Source organism: Xenopus laevis, chromosome 2L (assembly GCF_017654675.1).
Source record: "Xenopus laevis strain J_2021 chromosome 2L, Xenopus_laevis_v10.1, whole genome shotgun sequence".
NCBI classification, from domain to species: Eukaryota; Metazoa; Chordata; class Amphibia; order Anura; family Pipidae; genus Xenopus; species Xenopus laevis.
The window spans coordinates 156603413-156620409 of NC_054373.1; positions in this window are offsets into that span (position 1 = coordinate 156603413).

Consider the following 16997-nt stretch of genomic DNA (forward strand, 5'->3'; position numbering starts at 1 on the left):
CTTGGAAGTTACTCCTGGGGACCTCAAAGCAGATGCTTATTTTTTTAATTTGTGGCTTGGAGGCAAGTGTTTGTTGCATAAAAACCAAATGTACTGCCAAACAGAGCCTTGTGTAGGCTGCCAGTCCACATAGGGGCTACCAAACAGCCAATCACAACCCTTATTTGGCACCCCAGAAACTTTGTGCATGCTGCTTTCCAACTGTTATTTACATTTAAATGTGGGTCATGGGTAAAATATATTCTAATTTGTTATACTACATGGGGATTTAAAGTGAAAGTGATCCCTTGACTGGGCTCTGGAGGAACAGAGCAGTGTTTTGGTAGCTTCTCCAGGGCTTCCCTGCACCTAGGGTAGCCACCTTTGTTGTTGGAAAAAGCCCAACTAGTTGGTGGGCAGATGGCATTTGGGGTGGAGCAGTGTGGTGTGGAGGTGAGGTCATGACGTGGGGGCATGTGCATGCTGAGTGTGGGGTGCAGTTGTGATGTTGAAGGTGAGTATTGGCCAGATTCTTGTTTAGGTTTCCCAGTGCTATTTGCTTCTAAACCATACAGGTGGTAACCCTACCTGCATGTCCACGTCAAAGATCAGACATGAAAGTAATACTTGCAATAAGGTACACATCAAAAAACAATCTTTTGTATTATTTGTGATTTTGAGAACCTTGTTCCTGTCCAATCACAGACAGAGAGACAAGGCAAGTCCTCTCCCTGATCACCCCAGCCACCTCCTGCTTGTCTTTTTGGCTTGAAATCCATCCACACCCCTCCCACCCCAAGCACCATGCAAACCAAATCCAGCGGAAGAGCATTAGCGAATGGGGAGATCCGGTGCACCAGACAGCAATGAGATGAAGCAATTCTTTTGTTTGGAGTGCTTTCCTGCATATAAAATGACCCCTGAACACTCCTCTTTTCACAGTTGTTTGCCTTCTAGAAGGCAGTAAAGTTATCCATTTGAGATATGTCTGTGGAGCCACAATAACATATAGATTAAATAGCTTTGAAAGTCTGGTAAATTTGCATAGAATAGTTCCTCAAATTTCAGATGATACATGAGTTCTTATTTAATTTTACTAACTGCTCCAGTTTTTTGCATGGCTTTATTTCCATAGACTACCATTATAAAAGCGATGGTAATATCCCTGTCAACGGATAGCTTTATGGTACATTTTCCTTTGGTTTTACTGCCAGTGTAAAACTAAACAGGGAAATGAAAGGCGAGAAAATGTAATAATAAACTTGTGTAGCCCTAAATTATTATGAAACTGCTAAACAATATAATATTTTATATTTACACTATTAAGATGCACTGAAGAGAATAAAACTGATTTACTGGAACAGTAACAAGTCTTCGTATTCTCTGAATGCAACATACAGTGCAAAGCAGAGCAATGGAAGGCCAGGTAATATAAAAGGGTTGGAATGGAACAGCAGACGAGAGGTGGAGAAGAAGTGGCAGAAAGGAGGATGAAAAGGGAAAATATAAGACAAGGCAGGAGGTTTGTTTGGGAGAGAAAGGAGAAATGGAACAGCATAACAGGTGTTAGACAAAGTGATGTATAAAAAGAAAATAACAGGAAAGGACAATAAAAATAAAGACTATAGAAGATATATATGAATATAAGAATGATGCAAGACATTTGACTACAGACAAATCAGTAAATAAAGCTGACCATTGTATTTAAAAAACACATTTTGAAAATTGCGACTGTAACTGAAGTTACAGTATGTATGTTATTAATATTATTACATATCGTATGCAGGCTAGAGTTCATTAGAGCCAGAGCATATAAGCCCATAGTACTTTATATATAATACAGTCATATGAAAAAGTTTGGGAACCCCTCTTAATTCTTTGGAGTTTTGTTTATCGTTAGCTGAGCTTTCAAAGTAGCTACTTCCTTTTAATATATAACATGCCTTATGGAAACAGTAGTATTTCAGCAGTGAGATAGTTTAACTTGAAAAATAGTTTAACAGAAAATATGCAATATGCATCATAACAAAATTACACAGGTGCATAAATTTGGGCACCCCAACAGGGATATTACATCAGTACTTAGTGTAGCCTCCTTTTGCAAATGTAACAGCCTTTAGACGCCTCCTATAGTCTTTGATGAGTGTCTGGATTCTGGATTGTGGTATTTTTGACCATTCGTCCATACAAAATCTCTCCAGTTCAGTTAAATGTGATGGCTGCCGAGCATGGAGAGCCTGCTTCAAATCATCCCATAGATTTTCGATGATATTGAAGTCGGGGGAATGAGACGGCGATTCCAGAATAATATACTTCTCCCTCTGCATAAATGCCTTTGTAGATTTCGAAGTGTGTTTACGGTAATTATCTTGTTGGAATATCCAACCCCTGCATAACTTCAACTTTGTGACTGATGCTTGAACATTATCCTGAAGAATTTGTTGATATTGGGTTGAATTCATCTGACCCTCGACATTAACCAGGACCCCAGTCCCTGAACTAGCCACACAGCCCCACAGAATGATGGAACCTCCACTAAATTTGACAATAGGTAGCTAGTGATTTTCTTGGAATGCGGTGTTCTTCTTCCGCCATGCAAAACGCTTTTTGTTATGACCAAATAACTAAATTTTTGTCTCATCAGTCCAAAGCACTTTGTTCCAAAATGACTGTGTCTTGTCTAAATGAGCTTTTGCATACAACAAGCGAGTGTTTGTGGCGTGAGTGCAGAAAGGGCTTCTTTCTCATCACCCTGCCATACAGATGTTCTTTGTGCAAATTGCTCTGAATTGTAGAAAGATGTACAGATACACCATCTGCAGCAAAATGTTCTTGCAGGTCTTTGGAGGTGATCTTTGGGTTGTCTGTAACCATTCTCACAATCCTCCTCATATGCCGCCCCTGTATTTTTCTTGGCCTCCCAGACCTGGGTTTTACAGCAACTGTGCCTGTGACCTTCCATTTCCTGATTACATTCCTTACAATTGAAACTGACAGTTTAAACCTCTGAGATAGCTTTTTGTAGCCTTCCCCTAAACCAGTGATCCCCAACCAGTAGCTCGTGAGCAACATGTTGCTCTCCAACCCCTTGGATGTTGCTCCCAGTGACCTCAAAGCAGGTGCTTATTTTTGAATTACTGGCTTGGAGGCAAGTTTTAGTTTTATAAAAAACAGATTTACTGACAACCAGAGCCTCAATGTAGGTTGACAGTCCACATAGGGGCTACCAAATGGCCAATCACAGCCCTTATTTGGCACCCCAAGAACATTTTTCATGCTAGCGTTGCTCCCCAACTCCTTTCACTTCTGAATGTTGCTCACGGGTTCAAAAGGTTGGGGATCCCTGCCCTAAACCATGATACTGAACAATTTTTGTTTTCAGATTTTTTGAGGATCCCATGCTGTCACTCTTCAGAGGAGTGTCAAACAGAAGCACACATTGCAATTGGTCACCTTAAATACCCTTTCTCATGATTGGACACACCTGCCTATGAAGTTAGAGGCATAATGAGCTAATCCAACCAATTTCAGTATTGAGCAGTTACATGCATTCAAATTAGCAAAATTACACATTTTTGCACAGCCAGTTTTTTTTACATTTACATTTGATTTAATTTCATACAACTATATACTGCTTCAATAAAAATCTTTGTTCAGAAAACACCCCAGTACTCAGATGTTCCAGAAGTTATTATGCAGGCTGAAAGGGGTTTACTTTTCACTTTTTCATATGAGTGTATATAACTGTATGAAAAGTGCATCTCAGGTAGAAACATCTACACCCATGCAAAGAGAATTAATTAGAAAGGGAAATGAAGAGAAAATATACAGGTAATAAATATAACAAGGGAGTCAAGGGAAGTTCCTACAGGAATGTGTTTTCCCAGAATATAGATAAATCACAATCAGGTGCGGATAATGGTATGGAGTAGGGAGAGTGAGAACACGCCACATAGTTACAACATAATGCTAATTACTAATGAGAACTGATTTCGGAATGAGTTTCAGTGAAATCAGCACCAGAAAAAGCCATTCAGGTGAGTGTCAGTCGGGGCAGAATCCCTTAATGCCATCAGATTCTAACTCTGTACCCTGAGACTGTAACACTTGAGTTATCCCAGTTAATCAATCTCTCTCTCTCTCTCTCTCTCTCACTCTCTCTCTCTCTCTCTCTCTCTCTCTCTCTCTTTCTCACTCTCTCTCTCTCTCTCTCTCTCTCTCTCTCTCTCTCTCTCTCTCTCTTATAAAAAAAAAAATGTTGACGCCGGCGCCAAAAACAAGATGCTTTTTTTTGGGAAGTTCGCACGTTTTTAGTCAATTCGCCCATCATTATTCACAAGTGATCTGGTAGAGATCAGGGGAACGTATCATTGTTTTTATGGGGCCCACAAGTATAGTATGGTGTGTGTCTCATTCCTTACTAGTGGCGGTACTAGATGTTACTGGGCTCCTGAGCAGTAACGTAACTAGAGGGCGGCTGGCCCTGGCACGGGACGTGCTGCCGGCCACCCGGTCCCCCTCCGTACGTTGTTTTCTGCATGTGTGCAGTGGCGCTTGAGCTGCCGGGGTGCGGGCCCTGGCCCAATCACACCCCCTGCTCCCCCCATAGTTACGCCACTTAAATCATTAGTTAAATCATTTTAGGGCCCCTAATTTTAGGCAATAAGACATTCTTTTTTTGTAACTCAATTTTTATTTGGTTTTACAGAGTTTTCAAAAATCAAGAACAGTGGAAAAATCAAGTCATTATTTCCCGTTGCAAACGGATGCCATAGTTTGTTATTGGTAGCAGTGGTAGTCAAGTAAAACAACCTTATGTCCATTAAGGGTACTTTTAACCAATGCACAACAATAAATGACCAGACAGACCAGATTACAGTGAAAAGATAGTTGGAATTGGAAAAAAGTTTAGATTCAGTATAGAGTTTAAGATTTAAAAGTTAGAAGCACTGTGTGTGTGATAGTGCCACTTAGTTTAGCAGTCATAAACTCCACATTTCTCAATTCTTCCAATAATTCAGGGATTGCGGGTGGATTTAAGTCCTTCCAGTGTCTTGTGATAGATAGTCTGGCAGCTGTTAGGATGTAGTTCATTAGTTTTTGTTCTGCGGTTGTATTTTGGGGATCTGGCTTACCTACTAACGTGCTTAGGATGTCTAGATGCATTGGGTGAAAGAGCAATATTGTTAGTAGTTCTTCCACTGCCTTCCAAAAATCATTTAATTTGGGGCATTGCCTCATAATGTGTTCCAGAGTTCCCGTTTCATGATATTCACACCAACACTATGTAGAGACGGGAATAAGACATTCTTAATAAATATATATTGAGCATAGTTATCAATCATTGCCCCGCTGGGCTTCCTATACTTCCTGAACCTCCCTGTTTCTATAGTTCTATAGTACTGCTCTGTTGTTACAATTAGTGACGGGTCTAATTTGTCCCGTTTTGCAGAAAAATTCACAAAATTGAGAAAAAATTATGGAAACGGCAAAAAATTTAAGTCAATGGACGTCAACATTTTTTTTACACACGCGACAATTTTTCTCGCTCCAGATAAATTAGTCAATGAGCGTTTTTTTTGTCCAAATGCATTCAAGTCAATGAGAGTTTTTTCTTATGACAACTTATTTTTGTCTCTGCAACTTTCAGGTCGCAGCTAATTTTTGGCACAGTTTCATTAAAAAATTTGCAGATGAGGAAATACAGAATAATGGCGAAAAATTTGCTCATCACTAGTTACACCCCTTGTCCTATATGTGACATAGACTGGAATGTATTTTGCACCAGGTAATGCTCTATTAATACCGCCAACTGTATTCTCACAAACCTGGGATTGTCAGTACAGAGGGAGTGAGTGTGTGGGGCAAGGGACAAGCTTGCACTGCTGCTCATGACAAAGCCACACTTAGTTATCTCATTATACAGTAATTATAAGGAAATTAGGTGTGTGAGCAGGTTATTTCTTCATATAAAATGATGTCAATGATTTTGTAACTCCCAGAATCCAAAGACTTGTAGAACCATGTGCCCTTTCAGTCAATCTTTAAAGGGATTCTGTCGCGATTTTTATAATATACTTTTTATTTCAGCAGTTTGGTGTCAGATATTCATTGACCGTTAGATCCAATATATCTTATAGGGGGCTCCTTTTGCCTAGAAGATGTATTAGAGCTCATTCTATTAAAATCACCAGACATCATGTCTCTCTACATGCAGCATTTATGCAAAAGGCAGTTATTTTGTTAAATGTTGTTTGTTATCAGTTATTTGAGTGAGCTCTGCTAAGAAAGGAAGCCCCCCTATAAGATATATTGGATCTAACTGTCATCTGACACCCAACTCCTGCATGAAGACAGAATGAAGAGAAACAGATGCTGAGAGAGGAATAGTAGGAAGATAAATTTGATTATTTCAGAAACGATGCACGATGTTTTATTGATTATATTTAGAAAGTGTCATATCAGTATGATGACGTTTACATTAAATTTTCATTTTTGCAATTTTTCCCTTTTCAGCAGAGGTGTCAGTGTAACCCTCTGTTTCTGTCACACCGACCCACGTGACCCTCTGGTCCACACACTCCACCAGTGTAGGGATAGTCACTGCAGCAGGTATAAGGACTTGGACACAAGCAGACATACCATAACATGCTATTTTATTCCATAAACTGTTAAATGCTCAAATTATTCACACAGAAATAGATGATAGTGGTCGTTTCGTTCTCACTGAAGTTCTTATTCATAACAAAATTCAGAATATTTGCTGTATTTATGCCCCAAATGATAGAAAAATTGAGTTTTATAAAATGATGACTCAGAAAATTGCTTCTTTGCCTCAAAATAGGTTGATTGTAGGTGGGGATTTTAATGAGGCACATGTTGCTTCTTTGGATAAATGTGGCCCAAATTCAAAACTTTCCTTCAATAAATCTCCATTGATATCTAATTTTTTGAAAAATACTAGATTAATTGATATGTGGAGAACTCTGCATCCTTCGGAGGTTGATTTCAATTTTTTTTTTCATCCTCATAATGTGGGTTCTAGGATTGATTTTATTTTTACATCCATAGACATTTTTAATATTGTTCAATCAGCTGATATAGGGGTAATCGACTTATCCGACCATGCACAGGTTTGGGCTGAATTTAAGATAAATTCTGCTCACAGATCCTTTTTTCCTTGGTCCTTTCCAGTTGCTTTATCTGAGAGACCCGATTTTGTTAATATGATATTGAAAAGATGGGACTCCTTGAAAGACAATATTTGTCATCAAAACGATCCTCTTTTATTATGGGATACATGGAAATGTGTCATTAGAGGTGAAATCACTTCCTTTAAAAGTGCTTTCTTAAAGAAGGTAAATAAGGATTTTTTTTCATTAAGCAAACAATACGAAAGAGTGTATCTTAAAATTTTCCTACATCCCATAATGCTAATAAATTCAAGAAGTGGAGGGATTTGAGAGATCAATTTATAAATTAATAAAATAATAGATTTTTGGCTAACTTAGGGAAAAATTGGAATAGCTCTTCTCATACATACATGATTAAAGCTAAGTGAACTAAGTAACAACACACTTAAGTAAGTGATTTAGGGGGAGGGGTTACAACTTGGTTCCCACCTCCCAGTGTGGGACTCAATTCCCAGCATTCCCAGTGAAATATTGCAAAATGAGTAATAGTGAATAATATAAAAGCAGTAACTATTAAAACATTTCTGTTATATCAAATATTAAAATATGAGGTGTTATGTGTTATTAAAACTCCAAAAGAGTCCAAAAAAGTAAAAAAAAAAGTAATTTGATTCCGCCATAATCCACCAATAATCCATATATTGTGCAATTGTGCCACTTTTGTGTATAAAGGTTAAAAAGATAAAAACATTCAGATTCTGTTCCATTGATATTGAAATGTAAACACTCACATATTTATGCTCAACATCTGGAGTGCTGAGTAGCTACAGTTGTCAAGACACCAGCAAATCCCAGGATAGGAGCAGTAAGATTCTACAAGACAAAAGTATATAACATATTTTACATTAGATCAGTATCACTGGGTATACTGCGTTGTACTAAATTGAAACAGTAATTTGTTACACATAAAGCATAATCTATAGGAATTACCATTCTAAATAAACATTTCAGGGGTATACTCTCGGTTTAATCTCAATATCCATTGCATCTCCAATTTTTTAAATACATTTATTCTATCGCCTCCACGTCTTAAAGGGCCTACACCATCTATTACTTGATATCTCAATTGGCTCACTGTATGTCTTGCTTCTGCAAAATGTGACGGAATAGGTAAATGATTATAATTACATCGTATGTTGGATTTCTGTTGTTTAATTCGGTCCTTCACTTTCTGTGCTGTCTCCCCAACATATGCCAATCCACATGGACATTTTATTAAATGGGACTGACTGCAGGAATAAAGTTATTAACTCTACTAAGGCCATTTCTAACACTTTTAAAGATTATTTCCAAAGCATTTATTCCCGTCCTATGTACGATAAAGGTAAAAGCCTGATTTTTTTATCTAAAATCCATTTACCTCAAGCTTCTCAGGAAAAATTGGAAATCTTGAACTCTCCTATAACTACTGAGGAAGTGATGAAAACTATTAAAAGTCTTAAAAAGTTAAAAGCTAGTGGTCCTGATGGCCTCCCCGCTTCTTTTTATAAATCTATCTCTTTTAAAGTGTTTCCTTTCCTCACTGACATTTTCAACGAAATTTATTTACATGGTAAAACTTTGCAATCTAGTATAACTTCAAATATTAAAATTATCCCTAAAGAAGGGAAAGATCCTTTGCTAACCTCTTCTAATCTCCCAATCTCTTTAATCAATCAAGACTTTAAAATCTTTACCAAAGCTGGTAAAGCTGATAGATTGGCTGATATTCTTCCAGATATTATCTACCCTTTTCAAAATGGGTTTATTAGAAAAAGGTCAGGTATAAAAAACATTAGGGCTATTCTAAATGCCATTTATTATTCTAACAAACATAAAATTCCATGCTCTTTTGTAAGCTTAGACGCTGAGAAAGAATTTGATAATGTTAATTGGAAATATATTTTTGATTGCTGTAATTTTTTTGATTTTAAAGGAAAGTTTATTTCTTTTTTAGAGCAAACTTATTCTTCTCCCAAGGCCAAGATAATAATTGCTGGGGAACAATCAGATCCTTTTACCTTGTGTAGAGGAACGTGACAGGGTTGCCCTTTGTCCCCCCTACTCTTCAATTTGACGATTGATCCTTTGATTAGATTTTCATATTGATCTGACTTATTTCAGGGTATACAAATTAATGGTAGGCACATTAAGATTTTAGCTTTTGCAGATGATATACTTGGTAGTTCAAGAAGCTCAAAATTAAATTAGGAAAGTTTTTAATTTTTTCCAATCCTATAGTTCCTTTTCTGGTTATATAATTAATTCCAACAAAACTGGATTACTCAATATTAATAGTAGTATACCAAAAAAATCCTTTTTGATTAAAATTAAAACCTCCAGGGTGCTCAATTAAAAATGTGGGTATTAATATTCCTTCTGATATTTCTAGACTTTATTCTTTAAATCTGTCTCCTCTAATTAAACTTACTGAGACCTTATGGGATAAGTGGCTTAATTTGCCTCTCAATCTTATGGGTAGAATTGGTTTTTTTAAAATGTTTATTTTCCCGAAGTTATCATATCCGTTACTTAGGGGCAGATTCACTAAGGGTCGAATTTCGAAGTAAAAAATACTTCGAAATTCGAAGTATTTTTCATTCGAATCCTTCACTCGAGCTTAGTGAATCGGCCCCCAAATCTTCCTCTTCTCTTGAAACATTCTGATGTAAGGAAATTGGACCAAGCGCTTTCCAGATTTTTGTGCCAGGGGAAAACATTTCTTTGGCTAAACTACGTCAATCTAAAATTCTAGATTGTCTTAATATTGCTAATTTTCGGTTTTTTAATATTGCATCTTTATTTAGATACATTGTTGAATGGATTTCAGGTAGGGAAGTTGACACTAATTCTTTTGAATGTTATTTGGAAGGAGGTGATCATATCTCTGCTTTTCTTCATAGAAAATGGGGTGGCCTTCCTATATCAAGAGGAACATTCTTTGGCGAGATACTTTTGTAACCTGGAAGATAGTTCATAAATTACATGGTAGTAATTACCAAATCTCTCCTTTTTTGTCCCCCTTTGAGTTATGTTTGTTTACTAAAGCAGAAAGAAAATTTTAATTCCATACTGGAGAAGAAAGGGTATTTCCCAACTGACACACTTAGTTGATAATGTCTCTGGCTTACCAATATTGTGGGAAGATTTGAAATCTAAGTTTGATCTTAAAGAGTGTGACAGACTAATTCATATGAGATCTCTGTGTGGTTTAGACCTTCTCACAAATAACAACAATTTTGCTATAGATAAACTTCCTCTTTTTAAAGGGATCCAAAAATTGTAGAAGAACCTACTTTTAACAGGATTTCATATATTACTGACTTTTGTCTTCGATCCTCTCCTTGCAATCTTAATCCTTTACAAATTTTAGCAGAAAAGTGGTCATCCCTATTAAAAGTTGACATTACTTCTCAACATTTATTATCCTCTATTAACTTTAATAAACTTATCAGATGTGATGTTCAACATTTTAGATTGATCCATTTAAGCTATAACTCTTTTAAGAGCTCAGAGGGTATCACACTTTCCTATTGTCTTAAATGTAAGTCAGAGAATGTTTCTCTATTACATTATGGGGCAGATTTATCAAGGGTCGAATTTCCCTCAAATTCGACTCTCGAAGTAAAATCCTTCGAATTCGAATATCGAATTTGAAGGATTTTAGAGCAAAAGCTTCGATCGAACGATCGAATAAAAATCGAAGGATTTTTATTCGACGAAAAGAAACTTAGAAAAGTGCTGGGGAAGGTCCCCATAGGCTAACATTGGACTTCGGTAGCTTTAATTTGGCGAAGTATGAAGTTGAAGTTTTTTTTAAAGAGACAGTACTTTGATTATCGAATGGTCGAATAGTCAAACGATTTTTACCAATTTTGACCAATTCGATGGTCGAAGTACCCAAAAAAATTACTTTTTGATTGGAACTATTCACTCGAGCTTTGTAAATCTGCCCCTAAGTGTGGGAATGTCCTTTTATTTCTGAATTATGGAGTAACCTTAAAGACTTCCTAAATGAACAATTGACCTTAAATTGTCTCCTGAATTTGCACTACTTGACTTTCAAGTAATATCTTCTGCAAGTTGTTTTCCAAAGACAAAGTTGTGGAATAATTATAAAAATGTTATACATCCAGCCATTGCTGCCACTCGTAAATCCATCTTCCTATATTGGATTCAGGAAACTTGCCCATATTTGAAGGTTATTTTATCATATCTTAGATCTTTACGCATAGATGAGGCAATTGGCTTTAGGTATAGTAGTTAAGGTTGAGAACATTTTCTTAAGCTATGGTCTCCTTATCTTCAAATTCTGGAGTCTGAGGATACATTTTTGTACAATTCTGACGAAAACTCTTCTCTTTATACCCATTGCAATGCCAGGAGTAACTGATGTGATAATTGAGTATATTACTTTGTTAAATACTTGTTTGTTTAGTTGGTAGAGAGGAAGCTCTTATTTTATCTTATCTTATTTTTATTTTCTTATTTGATTTTACTCTTATTTTCCTTGATGAATATTGTTAAGGTCAATATTTGGTGTTTTGTTCACAATGAATTATTATGTAATATTCCTTTTATTACGAAAATCTGCAAATGTCTTGATGAGCTAATAATTTCCTGCTTTTATTTGTTTTGTTTATTAAAAAATGCCAATAAACATAATTGAAAAGAAAAAGAGATACCATAACTTTATAAACTGCTTATTGTACTGTGCTGAGGTTGTTATATGGTAATGTGTCATGTATATTCCATGCTGCTTTTCCTTACAGTTTTATAAATCCTGTAATATGTCAGTGAGGATGTATTGAATTAACTGCCTGTTGTAATGTAGGTGGTCTGTTAGACTGTGATATACCTGAAATTGGCAGTGTTCTTCTTACTGTTTTGCAGGTTCCAAGACAGGTGCACACCCATAAAGCATTATAAAGTTATGGTATCTCTGCCTTTGTCCAAGTCCTTGTATCTGCCACCTTTTAAAAAAAAAATTACCGGCCAGTGGTGGGGGCGGAAAATAAAGGGGCGGGACGTGTCGCAAAAAGGGGCGGAGCTGATGAGGCGCAACACAAAAGGGGCAGAGCCACTGAGGTAGCACCACAAAAGGGGCGGGGCCACCGCCCGAAGCCGACGAAAATGTTTGAAAAGTTTTCATTGGCGGGCAAGGGATTTTGTAAATGGTATTACAAATTACCGGCAGCTACTTTGCCGGTAAATTTGTAATACCGGCCCCGGCCCTGGCAGGTGTTTTACCGGCTAGGCCAGTAAAATATGGGCCGGGTGGCAACCCTATTGGTTCCGTTGATAGGCTGCTAATGGGCTGCTGAGGGGGAAGGGAGGGAGGGTGATATCACTCCAACTTGCAGTACAGCAGTAAAGAGTGACTGAACTTTATCAGAGCATAAAGCTCATGTGAAACTGACAAAATGTCTATCCCCATGCCAAATTTCAGAATTAAATATAAAAAAATCAGTTTGCTCTTTTGAAAAACGGATTTCAGTGCAGAATTCTGCTGGAGCAGCAGATGTGTTTCCAACGATGTGCTTCCAATGGCAATATCCATTTAAAAGATTTTCTAGCAAACTGAAGGTATGGAGATCCAAATTTGAATTATTTGATTAAAATGGAGTCTATGGGAGATGGCTTTACAGTAATTCAGAGCTTTCTGCATAAAAGGTTTCCGGATAACGAACCCATACCTGTTATACCGAAATTATTTCTAGCATTTGGGTGACCTAGCAATGTTCTGTAACTTCTATATTTATGGAGTTTGTAAAGGTAGCGTTGTGAATCATAGGGTAGACTTATGGAGTCACAGTATCATTCCTATCCCTCATTAATAAAATATATTCTATTTGTACAGATTTTTAACTGCACTTGGCCATTAATATATTGTTCTCCAAGATGTGAGATGTAGTTAGACAGTAAATTGTAAAGCCAATTTCTGGCAGAATATTTACACCTCTTACGCTTCCTAACAAACTGTAAGTCTTTTGCAGTGGACCCCATCTATTGCTATGCATAATAATAATAATGACAATCATTTCTACCAATGAAAATACAGTTAATAATTTAGGAATACAATGCTCTTTGCACGTCAGCAGTAACTGGTAGAGAACAAAACAATTACAGTATAATTATATCTTAAAGCATAGCAGAAATGTCAAACTTCTATAAACCAGTTGCATTTGTCAAACAAGAAGATGATAAAATCACTTTGGGTATACGTCAATGCTAATATATGGGTGTGACATTGATAACGACTGTTAAATATATTTTGCTGCTAATTTCCAGATGAATTGATAATCAGGAGATAATAACTGTACAGGCTGCAATTATTTATGTACAATGAGGTCATATACTTTCACAATCAGTGAAACCGACCTTCTGCACATGCAAAACAGTAAATGATAGAAATTAAAGTTATGACATCCTTGTACAACTTTCCTTGCCTTTGGGGTGTTGGCTGTCTGACCCACTTCATCCTTTTGGATAAAACCTGTGCAGTGCCATAAAAGTAAATAAGATTGAATTTGAAATTGAGACATGAATGCATTGCAGTAGAACAGGTATGGGACCTGTTACCCAGAATGCTCGGGACCTGGGGTTTTCCGGGTAACAGATCTTTCCATAATTAAACATTAAATAATCCCAAAAGACTGTTTTTTCCTCCAATAAGGATTAATTATATCTTAGTTGGGGTCAAGTACAAGGCACTGTTTTATTATTACAGAGAAAAAGGAAATCATTTTTAAAAATATAGATTATTTCATTATAACAGAGTCTATGGGAGATACCCTTTCTATAATTCGTATGCTTTCTGGATAACGGGTTTCTGAATAACAGATCCCATACCTGTACTGTTTTATTATTACAGAGAAAAAGAAAATTATTTTTAAAAAAAATTGGATTATTTGAATGAATTTAAGTCTATGGGAGATGGCCTTTCCGTAATTAGGAACTTTCTAGATAATGGGTTTCCGGTTAACAGATCCCATACCTGTAGAAGAGTGTTAAACTTCTTGTGCAGTGGTTTACACCATATGTTTAGGGCCTAGCCTTTTCTCACACTTAAGACCTCAAAAATTGTAGGGGGTTATTCATTGATAATTTATTGGTTATTTATTGATATTGCGTCTGTTTTGACCCCAAAAAACAGAAAAAGTTGCTGTAAAAAAGAAGAGATTTTTTTCACGATTCATTAAGCCACGAATCTGTTCCGAGTTAGAATTCGAAAATACGCCATTAACCATTTGAAGATGTTTTCGGGGTTTGGTGCTAGTTTTTTCCGCAAAAAACTTGAATTTTTTGTGGTTTTTGGGCATCAAATGCAAAAAATTCAGGTTTTTCACATGACAATCCAAAAAAAGTTGCGGTTTTTCACAATCCAGTTTTTTCGAGTCTTTTATCGATAAATAAGGGCAAATCGGTTGGACTTTTTAATAATAAACCCTCCCCGTTTGATCCACTGCATAATTATTATTCTATATTTATACACTGTCAGCATATTTTTCTGTGGTTTACAGATCATCAGCCCCAGTGGAGCATAAAATGTAAGGTCCCTGTCATATCCACGTATGTAAACTGGAATACCCTGGGGTAATCCACACAAACTGGAATACCCTGGGGTAATCCACACAAACATAGGGAAAACATGCAAACGCCATGCAGATTATGTGCTGGCTTGAATCGAATTTAGGACAAAGAAGCATTGCTCATCATTTCCACAGGTATTGTGTTTGGTGCAGCACAGACACCAGTATTTTGGCAGCTGAACCTATAATAATTGTCATTATTCATGACTTCTGTTCTTTATATGCCTGGACATTGTCATATCAAGCTATGCTGCTCTAGATATACTGTACAATGAGATGTTGCTATTAGACCAAGCCTAGGATACAGAATGGGTGCTCTGAATTCAAAACATAACAAATATATCAAACAAATATTGCTGCATGCTGGTAATATATATATACAGTATATTCATCAAACAGTCTTTAAATGGCTTTTGCCTTTGCAAATTCAGGTAAATCAGTGAGCACTCCAAAATAATTATACAGTTATCATGTAAGTAAGCTGCAAATATTAAAAAAAATACCAATGCCGGGGAGAAATTCATAAAATTTCCTCTAGTCTATCCACCATATACTGTATGTTAATGTAATCTAGAAGGACCTTTTTAATGACCATCCAAACCTTGTCAATTCTTTTTTTAATACCTTGCCACACTGTGCACCCTCTTGCCGGGTTTGATTTGTGGATTTTTTCAGCAATGGGTTATATTTTGAATAATTCATTAAAGGAGTGGTTCATCTTTAATTTAACTTTTAGTATGTTAAAGAATGGCTATTTCTCAGCAATGTTTCAACTGGCCTTAATTTTCTCTTTTTTATAGTTTTTGAATTATTTGCCTTCTTCTTTTGACTTTTTCCAGCTTTCAAATGGGGGTCACTGGCCCCATCTAATCTAAAAAAACAAATTCTCTGTAAGGCTACAAATTTTTTGTTATTTCTACTTTTTAATCACTCATCTTTCTATTCAGGCCTCTCCTATCCATATTCCAGTCTCTTATATAAGTCAATGCATGGTTGCTAGGGTTATTTGGACCATAGCAAACAGATTGCTGAAACTGCAAACTAAATAACTCAAACACCACAAATAATAAAAAAATTAAAACCAATTGCAAATTGTCTCAGAATCCTTTTGAGAAATGAACATTTAGGGGCAGATTTTTCAAGAGTCAAATTTCGAAGTAATGGGAGTTTTTTTTGAACACCCGAAATTTGAAGGAAAAAAGTTTTTTTCTGCGGGTGAATATGCAGTATTCGAATCATTTGAATCAAAGTAAGATCATATTCAATTGATTCAAAGTGTTTCCAAATGACTCCAAATAGGTCAAAATTTTGGCCTATTCGATATGCGAAGTACACACAAATAGCTCGAAATTCAAATTTCTTTACTTTGACCCTTGATATAGCTGCCCCTTAGTGAGGACAGCTGTAGAATTATTTGTTGTATTATACAGACAGACCAATAAAAGAGTTTTCCAAGTTCTAAGGAAACTGACAAAAGTAACACAAGATATTTTAACACTGAATAAAGCAAAATAAAAAATATTATAGTGTAGTATGTTGTATGCCTCCAATTATATAGCTTTTTTTAAAGATCCCACCGCTTATGTATATGCTCCTGAACTCATAATTATGATGTTTAAAAGGCATATTGAGTCCCCTTTTAGTTCGCGTGTGTTGTTTAGATTGAGGGTATGGTTCTACACTCCTGGAGAGCATTCTATTCACTCCGCTTGATGTTCCATAGGTTACTTATGTTTTCATCATTCATTTCTTTTTATTATAGAGAGGAAAGTGTTTTTCAGTTTGAAAAATTGTCCATTTGCAGTTAGTTCTGAAATTTGCAATTTTTTTTCTATATTCCATTTTACTTTGCATTGTAATCTATTTCTTTTTATCTATCCTAAGTATGCTAACTTACTTTTGTTGTGCAATTATTATGCGCTGTTGTTATTTGTCACTGTGCATTTTCAAATGCCAATAAATATAATTGGTTCCATCTGGGACTCTGAAACAACACGGGAGAACTGAAAGAGGACTCAATATGCCTTTTTAAACATCACAATTGTGAGTGTAATTGTAAACCAAATTTTTTATATATCTACCGCACCCATGGGTGGGCCTGAAAAGTGTGAGATGATATTGTGACTTGATAGTATCCCTGTGCTTTAGGCAACTCCCTGCAGTGTCTGTGTGTTGGCCCCTTTAAGCACCTTACCCTCAGGTGGATACTGTATGTCTCCTGGTGCTCAGATCAACCAGGTTGGAAGGAACAGCA